Source organism: Lissotriton vulgaris, unplaced genomic scaffold (genome assembly GCF_964263255.1).
Source record: "Lissotriton vulgaris unplaced genomic scaffold, aLisVul1.2 SCAFFOLD_3423, whole genome shotgun sequence".
In the NCBI taxonomy this organism is placed as follows: Eukaryota; Metazoa; Chordata; class Amphibia; order Caudata; family Salamandridae; genus Lissotriton; species Lissotriton vulgaris.
The window spans coordinates 157120-176340 of NW_028246173.1; the positions used below are offsets into that span (position 1 = coordinate 157120).

The window sequence follows — 19221 nt, forward strand, 5'->3', positions numbered from 1 at the left end:
ACGCGCGCTCCACGGCGGGAGGCAGTGTCCGTCCTCAACGCATGCGCTTCTGTCCTCAGCGCATGCGCAGTTGTTCATCCAAGACCTAAGCCCTTCCTGAACTCGGGCTCCGTGGCAGGACGCAACGTCTGTCCTCGGCGCATGCGCAGTTGTCCATCCAAGACCTAAGACTTTCCAGAACTCGCGCTCCGCGGCGGGAGGCAGTGTCCGTCCTCAGCGCATGCGCAGTTGTTCATCCGAGGCCCTCTTTTACCCCGACCCCAGCAGGGCCCACAGCACCCACATGAAACCCCAGGTGAGGTCAAGAGATACAAAGATTGTCTGGTGCTGGGAGGGTCTCGAGCCTGCTCTCCGGGATTTATCTGTTGTTGTTGTTGCATCGATCGATGATTATTTTGTATCAAAAATGCTCATTGGCCCTCAGTGGTGGAGTTGGGTCACTCTTTTGAAGGCCTCAGCAAACGGTGACATTTTGTCTGTGTGATGAGAAGATCGACTTGAATCCCGTTTGTGGCTTTCACCAGAGTAGAAGGGGGACAGCCCCGGCACAATTGAAAGTGAATGAACACACTCCCAGTCAGCACCGACTGCGCCTCTTTGCTCCTAGCTGGGCCTGCACAGCATCATCTGATGTGGCTAAAACTCCCCCTAATATGCCTCAACCTCACTAGGGCCTCAGTAACCAGGTAGCGGTCAGCCAATGCCCATCAGGTAAACAAGCATTGGCATCGCCAGTAGGTCTCGCCTTTGGGACCTTATAAGTGTTTAGTTATCCAGCACAATATCCTTGGTGCAACAACATCAACTGTTGCAAGACTAAACACTTATAAGGTCCCAAAGGTGAGACCTATGGCTATGCCAATGCTTGTTTTCATTGGTTCCTGTTTGTGCCTTTCAGAGATGCAAGCTTCTGTTTCGTCTTCTTGTCTAACTACTTCCGCCTTTTGTTGATCTAGATCACGGGTACTCACATTTTCCCGGGGGCCGCAAACTTTGGTCTATGGTGTGACCGAGGGCTGCACTGATGCCAGCGGGGGTGTTAAGTCTGGGTAGGGGAAACCCGAGTAGGACCCTAAGGTCATCAGAGGATCTTCTTATGCAACAGGGCAGAATAAAAAGAGCAAGATGGGGAGGAAGGTCCTTCAAGCATTTGGTTCCTAAAATGTGAAACACACTACCCAGGGACATGCGCATGATAACCAATGAATTAGCATTCAGGAAAAGACTCAAAACATTGCTCTTTCCCTAAAAACTCCTGACTTGACTTAGACCACCGTAGTTCTGTTTCTCTTACCGCTGGGAAGCCTAAGGGCAGCTATGAATCTTACAAATACATAAACATCTTCTCTGAGCCTCTTGTCACAATGCATTTAAGAATAAATAGACTCACAGAAGAAATGTTGCAAAAATGTAACCGACTCACTCAGTAACCAAGAATGACCCAGCGAGCATGTCTGCCTCCGACACTTCTGGAAAGTTAGGGAAGTATTAGCAGAACAAGCTGCTTTTACCCAGAGCAGTGAATGAAAGTATGCGCATAAAAAGCAAGTTACATTGCTATATTGTTTAGACAAAGAAGGTTCAAAACAATATTACACTTTGCCATGATTAGAATGTGAAGCATGATAATACAAAATGATATGCAGTTTGAGGTTACAATATGAATTCTTGACATCCTTCATTTAATTCATTCTGGCCCGAGAGGTCCTGAAAGTCTGGGGGAAGGAGGGCGTCCATGTTTTTTGCAGATAGGGAGTGGGGGTAGGGCTCAAGTTTTGTTACATTATTGACCTGCACAGAAACTTAATACACAAAACGTTGTGAGTCAGCTCTTGTCACTGTGCCTCTCAGAGAGCACCCGAACTTGGAAATTAATATCTGCTAGCTGCAGGAACATGAGTTATCCACAGAGCACTGTCAGGGAAAGCCATAAACAGCAGCTAACTTAAAGAAACACTTCTATTCCCATTCAAGAGTGAGAGGACTGAAAGTAACAAATCCAATCCCAATCGAACGAACTTAAGAGAGATTTCGGGCTTATGGTTAATGGAACAACTTGCAATAACTTTTTCGCTGAAGAATCATCTTATGGGACTTGTTGCTACTGTATAGGCAAGTTTCAATCTTTTCATGCACCCATCGAGGGAAGACTGTTTTGAATTCTTAATGATCTTGTGCATGTATTGTTTTGTATAAACAAAAAAGGGGGGAGAAGGAGGTTAAACCAGACCAGGTCGGCCTCCAGTCAGTATATGCAATACAGGAACCCTATGTGAAGGGTCCAGAGACCTGGTAGGTGTTGTATGGTTACTGCTTAATAAGTCAGTGTGTACCAAAATGATGTAGGAAAGAAAAATTTCTTTCTAGAGTCCCCTCACTCACCGGGGTTGCCCCACGGTGACATGCTTCATCATTGGGGCCATCCCAGTTCTCTACGAAAAGGGGCGTGCTGCGACAAGGCGACTACGCTGGAGCACTGGTTTTGTGAGATGACTATGTGTGGTGCAAGTGTGGTGATGGTGGAGTGGGTGTGGAATTAAAAATACCGTGCTAGTGGGCCTCAACAATTTATTTTGCTCCTAGTGTGGTATAAAAATTAAAAAGGGGTAACACTGTATTCTAACTTTTACTGAGCTAGATCAGTGTTGTGGTCAACATGTTTCAAGCTCCCCCAAGCTTTTCTTCAGGACCATACAGGGTCCAGCCCTGTATTGCCACTCCTGTTTTCAAATGAAAAAAGTGTTGCTAAAAACTACTTATCAACATTAACCGCTGTTGTTAATAAAACATGCGTGTTGTTGTACATACGTTTTGTATTCTACTTGGAATTCTGTAAAAGAGAATAACATTTGTTAAATGATGGACAACCCCTTCAGAGAAGGGGAACAACTCACATGCATCTCACTCCATCTAGGGCGTGGGTGTGCCCTTGGCATCATACTGATGCGTGCTGGTTTTCAAACCGGTGTGGAAAAATAAATCACTGTGAATCAAGTGGTTTAGTGGTTTCACACACAAACATTTAAACTTACTGTGACTATTGACAAGACACACAACATATACACACGAAATAGAAACATGGCAGATGGTTATATTTACATAAAAGAGTGTTAGATTACACCCCATGGTCTTAGGCAAGGGCAGGAACGCCTCGTGGAAACATTGCTGAAAAGGAGTTTCAAGATTAGAGTTAGAAGGCTCCTTCTCTGTTTACCCATTTAAAATTGCCGGCATCCTTGCAATCTAGCGTCGTATTAAAACTTACTTCCTATCGGCAGACCTGCTCGGTACTACCTGATGGTTCCTCACCCGACCGCATACTGATGTGAAGCGGGGCTCGCGGTGTATTTAGAACGCGCGAGCTTCCGGGTTGTCAGGAAAACTATGTCAACTCGAGCGCTCGCTGGGGCGGCCATCTTGGTAGTATGCTATCGCGCTCGACGCGAGTGCTGGTAAATGATAGTGATTACACCTGAATAGTGCCGAAGTTGGAGATAAAAAATAATTTAGAGTGATGCTAGAAATGGGGGCATCGTAATCAACTAATTTAGAACACAGGTTTTTTCACGGGTGGATGAAGGTTTTTTAATACTGATTGTGTAATGAGGCTAATCAAGTCTTTAAGAGAAACGGGTATTCGGCATTGGGTAGATAGAACGGCTAGTGCCTATCATTTTTGGGAATGTAGTGAAGGGTGTTAAGTTCTTATGGAACTGGGGTCTTTTTATATTATTGTGGGGGGCAGTATTTCTATAGTGATGATTCAGTTTCACTTCAGTTCATTACTACAGATTCGTTTCATACAGATAACCTAGGGGCGAAAGGCCCCCCATGGGATTTCATCATTAAGACCTTGGGCAGGGCTCGACAAATCCGAAAAATGGTACTAGTCCTGCTGGTCTAGTACCATGGAAAATCCCCTCGACCTGACTGCAACCCACTTGACCTCCGTCTCTGAAAACGGAGCAAAAGTGACAAGTTAACAAGATTTAAAGGCATCTTTATTGCTCATTCCCTTAATGAGCAATAAAAATGCCTTTAAATCATGTTATCTTCTCACTTTTGCTCTGTTTTCAAAGACAGAGGACAAAAGTTAGTTTGACTTCCTATTCGCCAGAAAGGGCGAGTAGGACCTAAAAATAGCTCGTCCTCATCCATTCTCCCTCGCAAATGCGAGCGGGCGAGTGGATTTGTCGAGCCCTGCCTTGGGTGTCCGTATGTAGGCGAAACACCCATCTTTGTTCCTTTTCATGGAGGATTCGTTCCTGATTGTCTTTGTTTTTAACTGTTTCTATGACCACCCAGGTTAGGTCATTGGGTGTATGGTTCTGTTCGATGAAGTGGGTGGTCATTCTCGTTGTAGCTCGTTTGCACCTGATGTTGCTTCTGTGCTCTACTATGCGCGTACTGACCTTTCTAGTGGTCATACCCACATAATGTAGGTTGCATGTGCAGGTTATCAAGTACACTACTCCACTGGTGTTACAATTGGAAAATCCCTTTAACTCCCATTTCGTAGTGTTGTTAAAAGTTATGGTTTTGGTTGGGGAAGTCAGATGGCAGACACTACAGTTGTTACACGGGAAATGACCATCAGGTAGTGGTTGTGATCTTGCTGTCTGGATTATTGATGTTTGACGGGTATGTACCAAATAATCTTTCAAATTTTTCCCCCGCCTATGACTGAACATTGGGGTAGGTATGTTTAGGCCACCGCTGTTAAGTATTGGCCAATGTTTCTTGATTATTTTGGACACATTGTCAGAGACTTGATTGTACGTAGTGATACAAATTGGTTTTTTGTTATCGGGTTGTGTTCTTTCTTTAGGTTCTAATAGTGCTTCCCTATTGTTGTTTGCCGCCCGTTTCTTAGCCTCTTTGATTAATTTGTTCGGGTATTTCCTGTTTCTCAGCTTGTTGCTCAAGTCCTCCGCTTGGGCTAAGTAGTCAGACTTTTTGCTACAGTTCCTGCGTAAACGGAGGAATTGCCCGAAGGGGAGGTTTTGTTTGAGGTGGCGAGGGTGGAAACTGTCAAAAGTCAAGAGGCAGTTTCTTGCTGTCTCTTTAAAATGGGTTGTTGTCATCAGTCTGCCTGACTCAGCATGAATGACTGACTTATTAAGCAGTAACCATACAACCATACAACACCTACCAGGTCTCTGGACCCTTCACATAGGGTTCCTGTATTGCATATACTGACTGGAGGCCGACCTGGTCTGGTTTAACCTCCTTCTCCCCCCTTTTTTGTTTATGCATCAAGCAGCCACGGGCTGCGGGAGTTTTTCTCTCAAAAAAAGGTCAACTAAATGGTACACACCAGGTTGATCTAGTGACTAAAAACATCACACACACAAAGAAACTCACGGAAAAACCATGGCACAGAACACAGGACTATCCTTCTCTTCTACCACATGCAGGAGCACCCACAGGAGAAAACAGTGATGCGAGCCAATGTTGGGACGAACTGACTGAATTAAAGAAAACTCAGATAAAAACATTGATTCATGGCGTCATGATGGCGGAATACCTACAAGCTAACTCAGCACCAAGAGGCCTCATAGTCACGAATGAACCATTTATATTCCAGCATGACAAACAATTCAAACTAGACTGGTCCCAAATATCCTGGCACTGTACCAGAGACTGGCTGGTCTTGATCATTAAAACCGCGACCAGATTAGTAGACTCCCTGAAGGAAGAGATAAATTCCATGGAGATACGCCTCAAGTCTTTTCAAACCCCAGCTGAACTAACAAAAAGACTGAATGAGCTAAACAAAACGATGTCTGAATTTGAAATCAGCCTAAAAGATTCAAAATACATCAAATTATCTAAGGATAAAAAAGCATTTTCTCACGAAAAAGTATATCCTTATATTAGGGACGATTACAGAACCAGCACCAAGAACCCTGGATACAACACTGACGGTGATGGCTCTGACACAGGATCAAATAGCTCTGGGGGATCAAGTAATTACAACACCACCCCCACCAGAAGACCCAGAAGAGGAAGAGGCAATACAAGGGGTTATAGAGGCAACCAAGCACCAATGTGGCCAATGTACCAAGACCCATATAATTATTGCCCTCCGCCCCCACCTTTCTTTTATGGCCCACCACTATACAATCAACCCAACTATCAAAATTGGGGAAATGATCAAGGAAACCAAGGCAACCAAAGGAAACCTTTTTTAGGGAGAGGCCGCCAGGCTCAAAGAGCAAAAACCAAACCCAGCCAGGGAGTACAATGGGCCGAACCAGTGGTGACAACAACACGTCACACACGGAGCAAAGGCCCCCCGGAACCAACCACGAGCACCAGCTCGATTTAGTAGTAAATCTATCATCATTAAGTCTCACAGCCATACAGATCCAAGTGCTTAACAAGGGCTTAGGATTTGTACCCACACCAACAACAGACAAGTTCAAACTATGCTGTGAACTGAAAGAGTTCCTGAGAAAAGTCAAATTGAAAGTATTTTTCCAAGACAAAGAACCCACAGAACAAACAAAGAGTGACACAGGACTACATAAAAAATCAAACTTTGTCCCTCCATCACACAGCCTACCTGTGGAAGTACTAACTTTTGAAAAAGCGGTCATGAGAGAGGTTCAGGAGTTAGACCCACGAACTATCAGAGTATTTCATAATACTAGCAAAGCTGAACAATCAGCATTGCAGGAACTGTCAAAAAACAACCTCATTACTATAAAACCAGCCGACAAAGGCGGTGCGATCGTGCTACAAAACACCACGGATTACAGGAATGAATGCCTCCGTTTACTAGGGGACACAAGAAACTACGCCAAACTGGATGAAGATCCAACGGAACGATTAAGAATCTCAATTGCATACCTAACAGAGGAATGTCAAGCCAATGATTGGCTTAGTAAAAAAGAAATTGAGTTCCTAACAAACAAAAAACCAGTAATACCATACTTTTATACCATCCCCAAAATACACAAAAGACTAGACAACCCACCAGGGAGGCCTATAGTCTCGGGGATAGGCTCAATCTTAGAGCCTCTTTCACAATTCGCAGATGCCTTTCTCAGACCCCTAGTACAAAAAACGGACACCTATCTAAGGGACACCAAGGACGTACTGTGCCTATTACAAGACCTAACTTTCGACGCAACATCCAGTCTTTTGATAAGTCTGGATGTCGAAAGTTTCTATACCAGCTTGCCACACAGAGAGACCTTACAGATTCTGGAGGAAGTACTGTACGAGAGTGAGTGGGAATTCCACACCCCTCGCCATGTAGTACTAGAATGCTGTCAATTAGCACTGTGTGAAAACTTCTTCCGTTTTGAATCAACCCTATATAAACAACAACATGGGACCAGTATGGGCAGTACATTTGCGCCGAGCATAGCCGGATTGTACGTCCATCAACTGGAGAAAAACAAAATACTGAATGAGAGGAATCCACACAGACACCAGATCCTACATTGGAAACGCTATATCGACGACGTTCTGTTGATATGGCAAGGCACAGAAGAAGAAGCACAGACCTTCTTAACTTGGCTCAACACACAGGATCCCTTCCTGAAATTCACCTGCTCCATGAGCAAGACCGATCTAGTATTCTTGGATCTGAACATTCATGCTGAGTCAGGCAGACTGATGACAACAACCCATTTTAAAGAGACAGCAAGAAACTGCCTCTTGACTTTTGACAGTTTCCACCCTCGCCACCTCAAACAAAACCTCCCCTTCGGGCAATTCCTCCGTTTACGCAGGAACTGTAGCAAAAAGTCTGACTACTTAGCCCAAGCGGAGGACTTGAGCAACAAGCTGAGAAACAGGAAATACCCGAACAAATTAATCAAAGAGGCTAAGAAACGGGCGGCAAACAACAATAGGGAAGCACTATTAGAACCTAAAGAAAGAACACAACCCAATAACAAAAAAACAATTTGTATCACTACGTACAATCAAGTCTCTGACAATGTGTCCAAAATAATCAAGAAACATTGGCCAATACTTAACAGCGGTGGCCTAAACATACCTACCCCAATGTTCAGTCATAGGCGGGGGAAAAATTTGAAAGATTATTTGGTACATACCCGTCCCACATCAATAATCCAGACAGCAAGATCACAACCACTACCTGATGGTCATTTCCTGTGTAACAACTGTAGTGTCTGCCATCTGACTTCCCCAACCAAAACCATAACTTTTAACAACACTACGAAATGGGAGTTAAAGGGATTTTCCAATTGTAACACCAGTGGAGTAGTGTACTTGATAACCTGCACATGCAACCTACATTATGTGGGTATGACCACTAGAAAGGTCAGTACGCGCATAGTAGAGCACAGAAGCAACATCAGGTGCAAACGAGCTACAACGAAAATGACCACCCACTTCATCGAACAGAACCATACACCCAATGACCTAACCTGGGTGGTCATAGAAACAGTTAAAAACAAAGACAATCAGGAACGAATCCTCCATGAAAAGGAACAAAGATGGGTGTTTCGCCTACATACGGACACCCAAGGCAGGGCTCGACAAATCCACTCGCCCGCTCGCATTTGCGAGGGAGAATGGATGAGGACGAGCTATTTTTAGGTCCTACTCGCCCTTTCTGGCGAGTAGGAAGTCAAACTAACTTTTGTCCTCTGTCTTTGAAAACAGAGCAAAAGTGACAAGATAACATGATTTAAAGGCATTTTTATTGCTCATTAAGGGAATGAGCAATAAAGATGCCTTTAAATCTTGTTAACTTGTCACTTTTGCTCCGTTTTCAGAGACGGAGGTCAAGTGGGTTGCAGTCAGGTCGAGGGGATTTTCCATGGTACTAGACCAGCAGGACTAGTACCATTTTTCGGATTTGTCGAGCCCTGCCCAAGGTCTTAATGATGAAATCCCATGGGGGGCCTTTCGCCCCTAGGTTATCTGTATGAAACGAATCTGTAGTAATGAACTGAAGTGAAACTGAATCATCACTATAGAAATACTGCCCCCCACAATAATATAAAAAGACCCCAGTTCCATAAGAACTTAACACCCTTCACTACATTCCCAAAAATGATAGGCACTAGCCGTTCTATCTACCCAATGCCGAATACCCGTTTCTCTTAAAGACTTGATTAGCCTCATTACACAATCAGTATTAAAAAACCTTCATCCACCCGTGAAAAAACCTGTGTTCTAAATTAGTTGATTACGATGCCCCCATTTCTAGCATCACTCTAAATTATTTTTTATCTCCAACTTCGGCACTATTCAGGTGTAATCACTATCATTTACCAGCACTCTCGTCGAGCGCGATAGCATACTACCAAGATGGCCGCCTCAGCGAGCGCTCTAGTTGACATAGTTTTCCTGACAACCCGGAAGCTCGCGCGTTCTAAATACACCGCGAGCCCCGCTTCACATCAGTATGCGGTCGGGTGAGGAAGCATCAGGTAGTACCGAGCAGGTCTGCCGATAGGAAGTAAGTTTTAATACGACGCTAGATTGCAAGGATGCCGGCAATTTTAAATGGGTAAACAGAGAAGGAGCCTTCTAACTCTAATCTTGAAACTCCTTTTCAGCAATGTTTCCACGAGGCGTTCCTGCCCTTGCCTAAGACCATGGGGTGTAATCTAACACTCTTTTATGTAAATATAACCATCTGCCATGTTTCTATTTCGTGTGTATATGTTGTGTGTCTTGTCAATAGTCACAGTAAGTTTAAATGTTTGTGTGTGAAACCACTAAACCACTTGATTCACAGTGATTTATTTTTCCACACCGGTTTGAAAACCAGCACGCATCAGTATGATGCCAAGGGCACACCCACGCCCTAGATGGAGTGAGATGCATGTGAGTTGTTCCCCTTCTCTGAAGGGGTTGTCCATCATTTAACAAATGTTATTCTCTTTTACAGAATTCCAAGTAGAATACAAAACGTATGTACAACAACACGCATGTTTTATTAACAACAGCGGTTAATGTTGATAAGTAGTTTTTAGCAACACTTTTTTCATTTGAAAACAGGAGTGGCAATACAGGGCTGGACCCTGTATGGTCCTGAAGAAAAGCTTGGGGGAGCTTGAAACATGTTGACCACAACACTGATCTAGCTCAGTAAAAGTTAGAATACAGTGTTACCCCTTTTTAATTTTTATACCACACTAGGAGCAAAATAAATTGTTGAGGCCCACTAGCACGGTATTTTTAATTCCACACCCACTCCACCATCACCACACTTGCACCACACATAGTCATCTCACAAAACCAGTGCTCCAGCGTAGTCGCCTTGTTGCAGCACGCCCCTTTTCGTAGAGAACTGGGATGGCCCCAATGATGAAGCATGTCACCGTGGGGCAACCCCGGTGAGTGAGGGGACTCTAGAAAGAAATTTTTCTTTCCTACATCATTTTGGTACACACTGACTTATTAAGCAGTAACCATACAACACCTACCAGGTCTCTGGACCCTTCACATAGGGTTCCTGTATTGCATGTATTGTTTTGTACCCGTTAATGGTAAACTGTGCTAGATAGATACTTGGTACTTGATCCATACTTGGCGTTTAGGAATCCATATTTGTATGTGAAAGACACTACTAGCACCTAAGAGCTTTTCGTGCACATTTAAGCACTCCCTTACCCCCTGCGCAGATTCACTACTAGCGTTAAACGTATACCAACAATGGGCAAAAGGAAAGCAGCAGAAGCTATCATAGGTAGGAAAAAAATCCCAAGAACACAGAAGCTGTCAAAATCAGCAGCTGAGAATTGCACGCTTGCAGCCATGTTAATGTTAATATGGATTTGTTAAGCGCTCGTACGCTCGGGGGCTTCATGGCGCTGTAGGAAGGAACATAGCGCGTCGGTCACAGTAGAAATGAGGCAGCTCAGCAATGCGCCTGAGAGAAGAGCCAAGTTTTCAGGGAGTGTCTAAAACTGAGGATATTGTCGCTCAGTTTTAGTTGAAGGGGGAGAGAGTTCCAGAAGGCAGCTGCAAGATGGTCAAAACAGCTGCCTCCAAGGCGCTTCCTCTTGTAGGAAGGGACGATCAGAAGGGATTTGTGGATGCCATTGATAACCTAATTGAAGAAGTAGAGAATATGTTGTCTAATGGTAATGAGCCTAGCCTTAAAGGAAGTAATACAATCTCTTCATACTATGGCAAAAAGGATAAAACCATAAGTGGAAATACCAACAGCCATGTAGTTACAGTCCATCAGAGCAATGGAAAGGCCCACCCCCTTGTAACATCAGTTCCTAACCCCCAAGAAAAAGGGATTAACATAAATAAAACTAATAGCAATAGTGATGAAATATTAGACAACCTAGATAATGGTGTTGGTTCTCATGATGAAATTATAACCATGGAGTGCTCCAACAAATACTCAGTGTTAGTAGAAAATCCAGAAACAATGATAGGGCCTTATTCGGGGGGATCAATTACATAGCAGAAGGCTTCCCAACCATGCCCAGGTGCAAACTCACGCCATTGACATACACAGCTTGGTGTTAGCACTGTCCAATAAATTAAGTACTGTTGAGGAGGAGGTCAGAGCGATTAAAAAAATGATAGAAGCTCTTACCAGCAATCTCTGTATATGTGATAAGGGTTTAGCTTATACACCTGATGTGACTAAACCTGTAGAGATAAGGATGACAAATATTACAACTGGATCTGATAGGCCCAAAGAGCAAACAGAAAGAGCAGAAAATTCCCAAACTGATAACCTCCATGGGCGGCAAAACACAGGTTATACCCGTAGCCTAAGACCAAACCTAGGACATCCGGTGACCACCCCACAGGAATGGCATATAGCACACAGAGGGCAGCAAATCCCCCCACACAAGAAAAGCCCCCTGGGTAGTCTACCACCCGCAAGCTTACGAAAGGGGGACAGGGAATGGGGGAACAGACGGAGAAAAGAAGCACCTCAACAAGCACCAGACACGGAACCTCCACGCTAGTCCCATGTGGGTTTCCCTTCTCATAACGTTTTTCTTACAAATGTCCCTAGATTGAAACCAGGAACCAGGGAGGATGGGGACTCCCTGGTTAACAAGGTTATACATTGGATAAGGACCAAGCGCCTCTGCCTTTCTGTTATCAAATCTGACATAAAGAGCACCGAACGGCTACAGCAAGAAGGAGGGGGCTTAGATGATATTAGGGTAACATTGTATTCAAAAGTTATAGCTGATAACTTAATAACCTTGAACCTAAGGACTCACTCATTATTCAATTCTAACATTTCCATTCGGCAAAATAAAGCTGATAGAATGAGCTGTGGTTCCCCCCTAAACTCTACTGTGACCAAAATTAACCCTGGAGCCCCTGGAACCACCCTGATTCCCCAAAGCGGTCTCGAAGCAGTAGATTGACTAAATTCATCTACTGACCAGACACCAACAAGTCTAGGGACACAGCGTCTCTGTTGGGGAACTCACGAGACAACAAGTTTGAACAGGGAAATTGCTTATGATGATGATGATGCTAAGGGCGGACCCATCTTTGGTTCAAACCAAGGATCAAACTTAGTTCGGGATAGTGGGCTAACTAGAGAAGAGATTAGTGCCCCCAATATAAATGGTGTTAAAATCTTGTCCTGGAACATTGCTGGTTTAACAAAAAAAACTCCTGGAACCTGACTGGCAAGACTATATAGATAAATATGACCTATGCCTCTTCCAAGAGACCTGAACATTGGAACCCCTATATAAGGTGGGATATCGAACATTCAGTATCGAGGCAATTCAACCAAAAAAAGGCAGACCCTCAGGCGGGCTCTTAATATGGGCTAAAAACCAAGTAAACGCCAAAATAGTCGTCATACCTACTAGTTCAGATGATATCCAGGGTGTATATTTAAAGTTCTCCAACAAATCTATGATCTCTCCCCTTAACATATACATAAGACCAGGAGATCATTCTAAAGAATCACCATTAATTATCCAACTAGGAGGGATTATTGATTCTATTTCAAATAATAACCTCATTGTAATTGGTGTCGATTTTAATTGTTGTAATGAACCACTAAGGGGCATGGAAACCATACTGGAAGAAGAAGACCTTGCATTGGGCATCCCATTACTCAGCTCTGAAAGACCAGCGAGGTGCACCGCTTCAGCCCTGCAGATCTTTAACTTAACAGTAAAAAAAGGGCTACGGGCGTGTAATGAGAGATGTCTCTCTGATTTTGAGCGCACAAACACTTTTCTGAGGGGCCAATCGTCTTCAGCTATAGATTATATCACGATAAGCGCTGCGCACTGGGCATACACAACTGATTTTGGAGTAGAGGCTAGGAGGGAAAGTGACAGCCGCGGTGCGTCCATTGGGGCGTAGGGGCAGAGCCCCACAAGCCCTGATCGACACTGCTGCAAGAAAATAAACACACACTGACTGTAATGAAAAATTTAGTAAGCGCAGAGCGAGCGCCGCCGGGAATCCGGTAAGCACCCGAGTTATCCGGGAGTGCACTGCGCAGGGGGCCTGGTCAGGACTGCTGCGCAGCTTGAGTGACAGTCCATGTGACGCACTCACTCAGCTGCAGCAGCAGACAGCCAGCCAAGGTATCTTCTAGCGCGCAAGTGATGCTTGGGGCAGAAACTAGCCCGAGCATGCGCATCAGTGTTCCCCCATAGAGAGTGACCAGGGGGGTGCCTGTTTAACCGGGCCGCAGCCCCCGGCTTTGAAAGGCGACACAGGGCGAACAGTCAGTGAGCCCCTCTAGCCAATCCTGGCGAAGCTTGCAGCGCCAGGATTGGCTGGTCACCGTGCAGCAGGGCAGGGGAATCCATTATTGGATGCCGCGCGTGGGTGGTGGCACACACACTGCATAATGACCAATCACAGTGTGTGACTTCATGTAGTCATGCAGTGATTGGCCATTTTGCGGAGCGCGGCGCTGCTGACGTCAGATCCTCTCTCTACTCGCCACCAGTCGCCTCGTGTGGACCGTGCGCATGAGCCAGCCTGTGTGCCCTTTCTCTCGACTCGACTCGAGCACTACTTACTTGATCAGGTATTTTCATTTAACTACTGTACAGTGTACACATGATGACTATTTGCGTGCACAGCAGTAATGTCTAAACAACTGTAGTTCCGAATCTGTCCCCAGTTTCTGAGAGGGCCGTTTGTAACTTACTTAAGCCTGTACAACACTACGATGTATGTGCAGGTTCACCCTACTCTCCGTTAAAAACTGGGACATTTGATTTTAGGAGGAAGTGTCGCGACACCTGGACTATCCGTGCAAATCCGGGACACACATCTAGTCACCACACACCTGCCTCTTTTCCATTTTAATATGTCTGTCTAATCGTCCGAGTAGTATGTCTGCCTGGTTTAGATGGACCCCGTTGGTGGCGACTACAGCAAGAAAGGTGGGTGCAGCAAGGCTGGAGTGCAGCTGCAGTTGCCGGGGCGGATCTGTTGCTACAGTGTGTGACCTGCCTGAGGCCCCGATTACAGTCGTGTTTTCAGCCTGAATGGAACTGGAGGTGAACCCCCTACACATGGCCTGCCAGGGAGGTGCCTAATGGGCTTCAGAGCTGATGTGATCCCTCAAAGGTTAGACGGCCCTCTTGAGGGAGACAGATACTCTGCAGATACCTCAGAAGACAAACATGGCCGACATATACCTGTGGATTACCTACGGTTAGTACTGGAGCGCCAGATTCTCTAGGTGGAAGCCTGCTGCAGAGTAGAGGAACACCAAGACGCTGTTTGACTAGTGCTCTGAGAGACAGTTAGTAGTGGGCTGCTATTGCTGGTTACTCCCCGTCATAGGTTAGTTCAGAGCCTCCTGGAGCTGACAGTGACTTATTGTTTATCACAAGGTCAAGGGGACCCAGCACGATATCCCCTTCTGCATGAGGCCACATGTGGCTGTTGGACTGGAATCAGGCAGTTCTGTGAGGCATGACGGGGCAGACTCTAGGGACACACCTGAGCCCGCAGAGCCCCGACCTGTCTTGGGTAAGGTAATATTTCTCACCAGCTGGAATCCCCTGCTTCATTTCATCCCCGCTCTGCTCTGAGCAGCGAGGGGTGATGTAATTCACTGTGATATATATATATTACTGGGGGAAATGCACCGACACCTGGGTTTCTGGACACTTTACGATCCGAGGAATGCCGTTCAGGAAAGGGAAAAAAACATTTCTCCGATATATGCATTTTTTTAAAGGCTGCTCGTGACAGTGAAGGAAAGTGGAACAGGGCCCAAGTGAATACGAGAAATAAATATTGGATAAGAGGAAGGGAAAGGCAAGATCCCCGGTTTCCGCGTTTCACTTCTCCTCTTCCAACACGATCAGCTGCAAAGTGCGCCAGGCAGGAAGACGACTCTAAATGAGAGCACTGGGCTTTCTTTCTTGTTTTAAATTGTTTATCTGTTCATTTACAGTAATGTAACAATGGATTTAAATGTAAGAGTTGCAAAGTACTAAGAAGGGGCAGGAAGGAAAGCAGGGCCGCACTGAGTACGAAAACTTGTCCTGGCATTGGGCGTCCGCGTTACTTAATTTGAAAATGTAGTAGAATACGATTCGGCTCCAGGGACAGGTGTGATTGTCCATCTGCCGGTCTCTGTATTAGTCTGTATCTGCCTGTTTGTCCATTCCTCTCTTTGCCACATGCTTCATTTTTATGCGCCTTCCATCCCATTCACAATGCCTGTTAGTTACAAGCTTGAAGCTGCTGTCTGTGGTGTAGAAGAGGGCGCACATATTTCTGTCTGAACGTGTCCATAACAATAGCACAAGGCACATTTCGTATTTTGTTCACTACCTGTGGACCATTGCCACGTAAGAAGACTTAGTGACACTTAACCTGTCATGCCAGAAACGTTGGCGAGGCTGGAATGAAATGAAACTTTTTGGGACCATTAAAGAGTGTCCTTTCACACACATTGTCACATCAAGCATCCAGCCATCCACCACCCAGCCACCCACTCATCCATCCACCCATCCATCATTCATGCATCCATCCACCCATCCATCCATCATGCATCCACTCATCATGCATGCATCCATCATGCATCCATCCATCCACCCATCACGCATCCATCCATGAACCACCCAGCCAGCCACCAGGGTTAGATTAAGAAATATTGAGGGTTGAATTAAGAAATAGAGCCACTCGTGAGTGTCATATAAAAGCTTTAGCTAGATATGAGGCTCGAACCTTGTTTTCCAGCACCAAAGTCGGCCACGCTAGCAGTCAGACCACACCCTCTCTCCTTTTATGTGGCCCTGCAGTTTTCACATCTTATGATTTCTGCGAGGCTACAGACTTATTACAAATGGTATTCTTTAGAATAACTTGTTATTGCGAGGCTGGAATGAAAAAAAACTTTTCCGGGCCATTAAACAGTGTCCTGTCAGTGTCATACACGTTGCCATCGCTATAGCCGCAGTTTCTGCGAGGCTACAATGAAAATACTACTTGTTATTGCGAGAGACATCTGAACCATCGAAAGCAGGGAAGTGGAGTTTTTCTGCATAAAGCGGAGTGGCATCAAATGTGTTTTCACGAAGGATGCTAACTGGCCAAAGGTGAGCGCTGAATGTGTGAATCATTACCACCAAGCATGACAGACTTCGACATCCTGCCACAAATATAAAGGGGCACGTTGCGAAGTATAGGATATGTGTTCTCTCCCAGCTCATGTACAGCGCTCTGATACCTTTAGGTCAAGTTTGCACTATATAAAACTGCAATTTGGAGAAAGAGAGCGAGGGAGAGGGTGAGGGAGAGGGCGAGAGAGAGAGAGAGAGAGAGAGAGAGACGCACACATCTGGTGGCCAAATCTCAAAACATAAAATCAGATAACGTGCAAAACCAGCTTTCCTGCTTATCCAAACTGTGTGATCCTAGGCAAACATTTTTTCCACAGAGCCTCATTTTTAGGTTGAAGCCTACCAGACGGTGCAGCTATTTGGTTTGCTCATGACATCGTGGGGAAATTCTGAAAGCTTCTCTGGGAATACATTTCACCTATTGCTTACCATTGTCTTTGTAGTTTGTAACTCACAGTTGCCTGCTTTTTATTTTCTGGTTTTAGTTGCTTTGGGCTGTCCAGCTTGAGTACATCTCTCTCGTGGGCATCCCTTGTTTACTAGATCCTTCCGAGTCCTGCCTCTCTGTAAACAAACCTTTAAATCTTATCTTGTCACATTTGCTGTGCATTGAAGACAGAGCTCAAATGTCACTCTCTGTCTTCCAAGGGAGTTTGGTGTTTAATTTCTTTCTCTGACTTCAAAGTGATAGAAATGTTTTTATGTGACAATCCTGCACAGTGCCCATATGAGACTAGAGGGTGTAGGATGTTATTTTTTCTTGCACCCAACAAACATTATCTGTGCTGATGGTATATCGGAATTAGGAAAGTACAAATGAAGTACATTTTCTTTGTAATTCTGAACTGGGATGAAAACAAATATTTTAATATGATCAAAACACATCATTACAGTAGGTGATGACATTTCCACACATTATCGTTTGTGTGCAGTAAAACTGTATGTTGGTGCAAATGTAATGGTCATTTCAATTGATAATGTGCTGTCTGTAATGGCAGTGCACCAATCCACTATACAACACTACTATGTACCTGATGCCGATCACAACATGTGCCTATGATGTAAATAGGTCTGTGAGTCAGTGCTTTTGTCAGAGAGATCCTTTTATTACTTGCAGTTTGTAAGATAAAATCCTAACATACAACTGCGAGCTAATAACGGTCATCTAAGAGCTGCATGCAAACTGCAAGGATAAAATTGGAGCGTTATGTTTCTTTCCCCACAGTCTTTGTTTGATTACCCTAGTGTTTCAAAAATAAATTGTTATCTTTTCATTTTCAGCACCTGGTAAAGCCTGACAACCTGAAACATTACCGCATTTTGGGGCAATTTCTTAGCAAACAACAAGAGGACCCCAACCTCCTTTGCTGCTCTTTCACCCCGGCTACCACCCAGCAAACACCAGTGTTAAAGGTAAGCAAACTGATGCTATATTTTCTATAGTCTGAATTCAGCACCTGAGCATAATAGGAGGGAATGTATGAAGCTCTGTGGTTATACTGAATAAGCAGCTACCTATGTTATGCCATCTAATAATGTAATAACTGCACTTTCACAATTGCTTTATTAACCTTCCTGCTTTCTCAAATTTGTTTGAAAATGCACGATTTTTCTTCTCTTTTTTCAAAATTTTCTTGGGGGTAGGGGGTAATCGTCCCAAACCCCCTTATGGGGTTCGGACTCGCTGGCTGTGCTCGCTCGCTACGGTGCAGTATGCACATCCGTTTGCGCCTCACCACTTTCAAATGTCACCAGCCACTACTGGGAAGTGACCACCTCCCCCTATGCCTAGAACTAGCAGCAAAATATTTCCAGCATCATCCTAGATCAGGCTTGCAGGTATCACAGCCTATGTTGTGCAACAATAGAAGGACAGTTAGATGGCCAATCATTTTAGGGAAACTTGAACCCCTTACTTCCATTTATAATATTTTTAGTGACCTTCTATCTTCTTTTCTTTTTAACGAGAATATAAATCCAATCCCAATTACCCAAACCCACGTAGCATTAGTGGAAAAAATGTAACCTCATCTTACTAGAGCAGTGATGGGTAAAACCTCTTCAAAGGATAAGCTGATACCGGTCAATCCCCGGTTTAATGAATTATGCAGGGAAGCAAAGAAGAACCTAATCAAGGCCTTGGAGTTGAAAGAACAGATTAAAATTAGGCAAGAAAAGAAAATATACAATCAGATTCTAAAACAAGAACGTAGAGATTGGGAGGACTCTGGTTGGGAAGACTTGCTAGCCGCAGCAAGGGCAGGAGATCAATCACTTTTTTGGCCGATTGTTGCAAACGGCAATAAGTCGAGCAAGCCAGCCCAGGACTACCATCTAGATCCTAAAACATGGTTCAGACACTTTGCACATTTATATGCATGTCCGGGTTCCCCTTCAAGCGAGAACTTATGCATAATTAAAGAGCTGACAATGTCCAAGGAGTTTGAACCACTATATTTTAGTATCTTAGATACTAAGCAGGCTATAGCCGCCATTAAGCCGTCTAAAGCGCCAGGCCCAGATAATATCCCGGGAGACCTCTTTAGACATGACCCAGAGGTATGGGCACCGTATATCAACTTACTGTGCAATGCAATTAGCAAAGGGCAGCCTATCCCTATATCATGGAATGGCGCGGAGATCGTCCCTATATACAAAAAGGGCAGTAGGG

General features: G+C 44.6%; 1 protein-coding gene across 1 annotated transcript in view; it reads left to right on the plus strand.

Annotated features, from left to right (window-relative positions):
- Positions 1-253: 253 nt before the first annotated feature.
- Positions 254-19221, plus strand: part of LOC147666116 (uncharacterized) — an 83753-nt gene continuing 64785 nt past the window's right edge. Inside the window, exons 1-2 of the mRNA XM_086949289.1 lie at positions 254-295; positions 17832-17963. The gene's annotated coding sequence lies outside the window, so the exon portion shown is untranslated. The remainder of the gene's footprint in view (positions 296-17831; positions 17964-19221) is intronic.